Below are 7,139 nucleotides of genomic sequence, written 5' to 3' on the forward strand. Positions count from 1 at the left end.
ACGATTTATATAATAATCTTGCAAAAAAAAAAAAAAAAAAAAAAAAAATGAGTCAATGCCCGATCTCTGAATCTTAGCAGGTTTAGGTCTGGTTAGTACTTGGATGAGAGACTGCCTAGGAATACCAGGTGCTTTAAGCTTTTTTGAAACTTTTCACTTTGTATATAATAATTTATCCAAAAAATAGAGTCAATGCCCGATCTCTGAATATTAGCAGGTTTAGGTCTGGTTAGTACTTGGATGAGAGACTGCCTAGGAATACCAGGTGCTTTAAGATTTTTTGAAACTTTTCACTTTGTATATAATAATTTTGCCAAAAAATAGAGTCAATGCCCGATCTCTGAATATTAGCAGGTTTGGGCCTGGTTAGTACATGGTTTGGAGACTGCCTGGGAATACCAGGTGCTTTAAACTTTTTGGAAAATTTCACGATTTATATAATAATCTTGCAAAAAAAAAAAAAGTCAATGCCCGATATCTGAATCTCAGCAGGTTTAGGTCTGGTTAGTACTTGGATGAGAGACTGCCTAGGAATACCAGGTGCTTTAAGCTTTTGGGTTTTCTTTCCTACTTATATAATGTACTGGTGATTAGATGGGCTGGTCTTTAAATAGCCCTCTCTTTGCAGCAGTCTTCGCTTACGGCCATACCAACCTGGCTATGCCCGATCTCGTCTGCTCTCGGAAGCTAAGCAGGTTTGGGCCTGGTTAGTACTTGGATGGGAGACCGCCTGGGAATACCAGGTGCTGTAAGCTTTTTGGAAACTTTTCACTTAGTATATAATAATTTTGCCAAAAAATAGAGTCAATGCCCGATCTCTGAATATTAGCAGGTTTGGGCCTGGTTAGTACATGGTTTGGAGACTGCCTGGGAATACCAGGTGCTTTAAACTTTTTGGAAAATTTCACGATTTATATAATAATCTTGCAAAAAAAAAAAAAAAAAAAAAAAAGAGTCAATGCCCGATCTCTGAATCTTACCAGGTTTAGGTCTGTTTAGTACTTGGATGAGAGACTGCCTAGGAATACCAGGTTCTTTTAATTTTTTGAAACTTTTCACTTTGTATATAATAATTTAGCCAAAAAATAGAGTCAATGCCCGATCTCTGAATATTAGCAGGTTTGGGCCTGGTTAGTACATGGATAGGAGACTGCCTGGGAATACCAGGTGCTTTAAACTTTTTGGAAAATTTCACGATTTATATAATAATCTTGCAAAAAAAAAAAAGTCAAAATAGAGTCAATGCCCGATCTCTGAATATTAGCAGGTTTGGGCCTGGTTAGTACATGGATGGGAGACTGCCTGGGAATACCAGGTGCTTTAAACTTTTTGGAAATTTTCACGATTTATATAATAATCTTGCAAAAAAAAAAAAAAAATGAGTCAATGCCCGATCTCTGAATCTTACCAGGTTTAGGTCTGGTTAGTACTTGGATGAGAGACTGCCTAGGAATACCAGGTGCTTTAAGCTTTTTTGAAACTTTTCACTTTGTATATAATAATTTAGCCAAAAAATAGAGTCAATGCCCGATCTCTGAATATTAGCAGGTTTGGGCCTGGTTAGTACATGGATAGGAGACTGCCTGGGAATACCAGGTGCTTTAAACTTTTTGGAAAATTTCACGATTTATATAATAATCTTGCAAAAAAAAAAAAAAGTCAATGCCCGATATCTGAATCTTAGCAGGTTTAGGTCTGGTTAGTACTTGGATGAGAGACTGCCTAGGAATACCAGGTGCTTTAAGCTTTTGGGTTTTCTTTGCTACTTATATAATATACTGGTGATTAGATGGGCTGGTCTTTAAATAGCCCTCTCTTTGCAGCAGTCTTCGCTTACGGCCATACCACCCTGAGCACCTGTGATTGTTGGTACATTCCAGGAAGTAAGAGGTGGCAGTAGGGAGAGAAAGTCTCTCCCATGTGTTTGTTTTTGGTTTGTCTTATATTATATTGTATTTAGTTAAATATTTATTTTTTTCTTGGTTTGTTTTACTATTTTTTAGGGCCCTGAGCAGAATTTACTGCTTAGGGCCAAAGGAGCTTTAAAGCTCTTAAAGTTTTGATTATGGAGGAACAACATGGCAATGGCAAAGACATGGCTGAGGAAAAAAGCAACAGTAAAGAACTTCAAAAAGATACTGGAGAAAGAATAAAGCAAAGGAAATCAACAAAGACAAGTGAGGTGAGAAGACAAAGGAATGAGATGGAAGATAATGAACAACAAAAACATTACTCAAAGGAGGCCACAGTGATTGTTAATGCTACAGAAGTAAGAGATCGAAGGGTGGAGGATGTGATAAAGGCGGTGATTGAAAAAGTTGGACTGAGTAAAGTGTTAGCGGTAAGACCAAGATTAAATAATGAGTATGAGGTAACCGTAACGGATGAAAAAGCATGTGAAGTTTTAAAGGAAGGACTAACAGTAAAAGGAATTGTGTGTGAAGTGAGGAATCTTCAAGAAAGAGAGTGTGTTGTTTCATTCATGCACTTACCAGCTTATATAACAGATGAAGAAATAATGGCAAAATTGCAAACATGGGGAGTTAAAGTTACATCTGCAATAAGAAAAAGGTACTATCCAGACACTACAATTACAGATGGAACAAGATATGTCCGTGTGAAATTCCCTAAGGAGGTGTTATCACTGCCTTACAGCACGAGATTTGATACTGCAGAGGGAGTGCAATATTTTAGGATCATACATGATCGTCAAATGAAGATCTGTAGATTGTGTATGAAACCGGGACAACATTTTGAAGGACTGTCCAGACTTTTCCTGTCGAGATTGTGGAGAAAAGGGACATTTTTCGAGGGAATGTGATGCTGTAAGATGCCCGGAGTGTCGTAAAGTACTGGTGAAATGTGAATGCTGGATAGAGGAGGATGCTGAAACGGATAAAGACTATGAGCAAGTGGATGAAATGGAGAAATCACAGGATGTGGACGACGCAAAGGAGGATGAACAAACAGAACAGACTGAGGAAGAAGATGAGAATCAAATAGGAGAAGATGCAGAGGAGGAACAGAAGTACTGTGAAATGGAAAAAGAGCAAGAAGAAGAAGGACATGGAATACAAACGGAAATCTTGAAACAAACAAGAGAGGAGGAAAAGGAAAGGCAGGAAATGCAAATGATAGAGAAAGCAACGCTAGGGAGAAAAGAAGACAACAAAAATGACTGGGAAAAGGTTACAATAACAAGAAGAAGACAACTAAAGGTAAAACCAAATTTAGAGAATGTACAAAACAGACATATAATTAAAAAAAAGAACTGAAAGAGAAAGTATTTAAAAAAAGAGACTGGTGAAAATAGTTTTGAGGTATTAATGCAGCTGGGAAAAGTTGATGAATGTTCAGAATAATATGTACTTTGCTATGTATTATGTTCTTGAAAATTGCAACACTTAATGTAAGAGGGTTACTAGAAAAAGGGAAATTTGAAAAGTTGAAACTTTTGTGTAGTAGATCAAATGTTTTAGTGGTTCAAGAAACAAATTGGAGGGATGAAGTAATGGAAAGTTTTAAAAAAAAAATGGAAAGGTGATATATTTTATAGTAATGGTGATGGGAGGCTAGGTAGGGGAGTAGCATTTTTAATTAAAAAGGGCGTGTGTGAAAAAGCACAAGTGGTTTATGATGATAAGCAAGGAAAGTGTTTGATAGTGAAAATGATGGAGGGGGAGACAGATATAGTTCTGTGTAATATTCATGCTCCTGTGGTAGAAAAAGAAAAGGTGTTATTTTTAAGAAACTAAAAGATATTATTGTGAAATGGGAGAACATTTTAACTATGGGGGATTTTAACACTACATTTAGCAAGATGGATATTGCAGATGGGATGGTTTTTTAAATCTGATAGTGGAAGGAAGGAATTAAAAAGTCTAATGGAAGAAAATAACTTTGTGGACGTTTGGAGAGAAAGAAACGAGGGGATACGAGAATTCTCAAGGCAACAGGCGTTGAAGAATTTTATATGCAGAAGTAGAATAGATTTTCTTGATAAGTAAAAGGGAAATGTTGAAGATAATAGATACTATATATTACAAGGAAACAATGTTAAGTGATCATAAAGTTGTATGTATACAAGTTGATATGAATAATTTTAAAAGAGGGCCGGGAATATGGATGTTAAACACTGAGATTTTAAAAGATGAGAATTTTAAGGAACAAATAGAGGTATTAATAAAAAAGGAAAAAGGAAATCAGATGTATAAGGATGAAAGAGAATTTGGTGGGATAATTTAAAATATGACATTGGAAAATGTGGAAGAGAACATAGTAAAATAATACAGAAAATTAAAAAAGAAAAGAAAAAGAAATAAGAATAGAATTAAGAGATGAGCTAAGTAAGGAGGTTGTCAATTTACAGAAAACCGTAATGTTGGAGGAAAAAATAAAGGATATAGAAGACAAAAAATATAAAGGAGCAATGATAAGAAGTAAAGCAAAATACTTAGTGGAAGGTGAAAAATGTACAAGGTTCTTTTTTAATATGGAAAAAAACAGACAGAGAGCCGGAATGATTAAAGAATTAATAGGAAAAGGAGGAGGAAAGGTAAAAGAAAAAGAAGAAGTTTTAAAAGAAATAAAAGATTATTATGAAAATTTGTTTAAAAGGGAAGGAGTGGGTAGAGAAGAAATTGAATTTCTGGTAGGGAAAATCAAAATAAAGATAGATAATGGTGATAAAAAATTATGTGAAAGGGGAATTGGAAAAGAAGAAATAGATGAAAGCAATCATGCAGCTAAATAATGGTAGAAGTCCAGGAAAAGATGGTCTTCCAAGTGAATTTTATAAGGTTTTTAGAAATGTAATGACACCAATTTTAAAAGATGTGTATGACGAAATTTTTAAAAAGGAAGAAACCAGTTATTTTATGGGGATAGGATTAGTAAAATTAATTTATAAACGAAAAGGGGACATTGCAGATCTTAAAAATTATAGACCAATAACTATGTTAAATACAGATTTTAAAATATTATCAAAGATTTTAGCTAACAGATTGAAGAAAATTTTACCAAATATAATACAGACAAACCAGGCATATGCAATACCAGGAAGAGATATTACAGATACTATTAGTAGTATAAGAGATGTTGTAAGTTACATGATCTCTGAAAAAAAAAGTGGATATGTAATAAGTCTTGATTTAGAAAAGGCCTTTGACCGTGTTGAACATGAGTATTTGTTTAGAATTTTACAACAGTTTTGGTTTTGGTGAAAATTTTTATTAAGTGGTTCAAGATTTTATATAAAGATTCTAAAAGTCAAGTAAAGTGCAATGGTTTTTTAACAGAGACCTTTTATTTAACTAGATCTATTAGACAAGGTTGTCCATTATCAGCTTTGCTGAACAGTTTAGTGGCAGAGGCATTAGGGTTGGCAATAACGGAAGAGAAAGAAATTAGAGGATAGACACAGAAGAAAATAGAGAGTTGCAGAAAGTATATCAATATGCAGATGATACGACTATAATAGTGCAAGATGTGGCTAGTGTAGTTAAAGCAATGGACATAATAGAAAAATACTGTAAAGGTTCTGGAGCTAAATAAATCAACAAAAAACGGTTATTATGAGTATAGGAAAAATTGAAAAAATTCAAAAAATGTATCCATTTAAAGAAGAAGAGAGCTTGAAGATTTTGGGTGTGAGGATTGGGAAAAATGAGAAAATGGTGAGAGATTTGATGTGGGATGAAGTGGTGGGTGAAATGGAAAGAGTGTTAAATTATTGGAAACAAAGGGAATTAACTTTAAGAGGGAAGGTTTTGGTTATAAATGCATTAATGATGGCAAAAATGTGGTATGTTTTGGGTGTGATACCCATGCCTATGGGAATTAGTAAAAGATTAAAAAAAGATGTTTTAAATTTTCTCTGGGGCTCTAAGCCATCAATGATACATGATACAATGATACATCTTATAATACACTAATAGGGGCCATAGAAGAAGGTGGGTTAGGGCTGCAAGATCCAGAATAAAAAAAAAAGAGCTTTAGAGTTAAAAACTGTGAAACTTTTTTAAATGAAGAGAATAAAGCTGAATGGAAAATACTTATGAGAATGTTTTTAAATAAATGCGGACATATGAAAATAGGACCTGATATTCTGTGGATGAAATTAAAACCTAAATTGATAACAGGAATCCCGGAGTTTTATAAAGAAGTTTTAGAAGCATGGGCAGAATTTTTACCAAATGTATGTATTAAACCTATTAGGAGATTGGAGTTTTTAACACAGCCTCTGTTTCTGAATGAGAATATTGTATATAGAGGAAAAGAATTATTTTTTAAACATTGGATTAATGCTGGATTTAAAACAATAAGGGATGTTTTGTATGAAGTGAGGGAAGGTTTTTTACCTTTGCAAGCAATTTATGATGAAGTGAAAAATACTGAAAATCATGTTAATAAGAATGTTTTAAAAAAGCAATATGATAAAATAAAGGAGGCAATTCCAAAGGAATGGTTAGTAAACATAGAAAAACAAGGACAAGACAGTGAAGATGATAAAATGAAGGTTTTTCTTAAAAGCAAAAGGAGAAAAGGAGCCTTTTCATGTGAGTCATCTTAGGACTTTTTATGTTTTGTTTAGAAATAGTGTTTTTAAGGAACCAGCTGGGAATACATTTTGGAAAAAAATGTTTTATAAACCTTGAGGAAGAAGTTCTGTGGAGAAATTTGAGAAAATGGCATAGATGTTAAAATGGAGAACCTGGATTTTTATATAAGGCATAATATATAATCTTTTCTGAAGAGAAGTTGTATAAATGTGGAATGACTGGGGATGCATTGTGTAAAGTCTGTTGTGAAAAAAACTGAAGGAATTGTGCACATGTTTTTATCATGTAAAGAACTGATCTTTTTCAGAGACAAAATTAAAAATGTGATTAAGAGTTTGTTAGGAGAAAAAATGGATGTATAGAAGATGAAGAGAGTTGGAATTGTATATTTTTATTTGGAATGAATGAGAAATCTGATAATCAAAATGTTATAAATTTGTTTTTAATTGTAGCTAGATATGCAATATGGTGTAGGAGAAAATATAGCAAGAGACAAAAACAAAAAATGGGATTATGGATTTATTTTAAGAAAAAACTGGAAGATTATATACGAACACTAGAAAGTTATTTTAAAGCAGA

The 7,139-nt window shown here is 33.5% G+C and overlaps 1 non-coding gene across 1 annotated transcript; it reads left to right on the plus strand.

Moving 5' to 3' along the window:
* The first annotated feature begins 636 nt into the window (after positions 1-636).
* On the plus strand, positions 637-755 carry LOC113101993 (5S ribosomal RNA). The gene has a single exon (XR_003290555.1). It is a non-coding gene; the product is annotated as a 5S ribosomal RNA (ribosomal RNA).
* Positions 756-7,139: the final 6,384 nt, after the last annotated feature.

The sequence above is a fragment of the Carassius auratus genome, unplaced genomic scaffold, assembly GCF_003368295.1.
Source record: "Carassius auratus strain Wakin unplaced genomic scaffold, ASM336829v1 scaf_tig00217674, whole genome shotgun sequence".
NCBI classification, from domain to species: domain Eukaryota; kingdom Metazoa; phylum Chordata; class Actinopteri; order Cypriniformes; family Cyprinidae; genus Carassius; species Carassius auratus.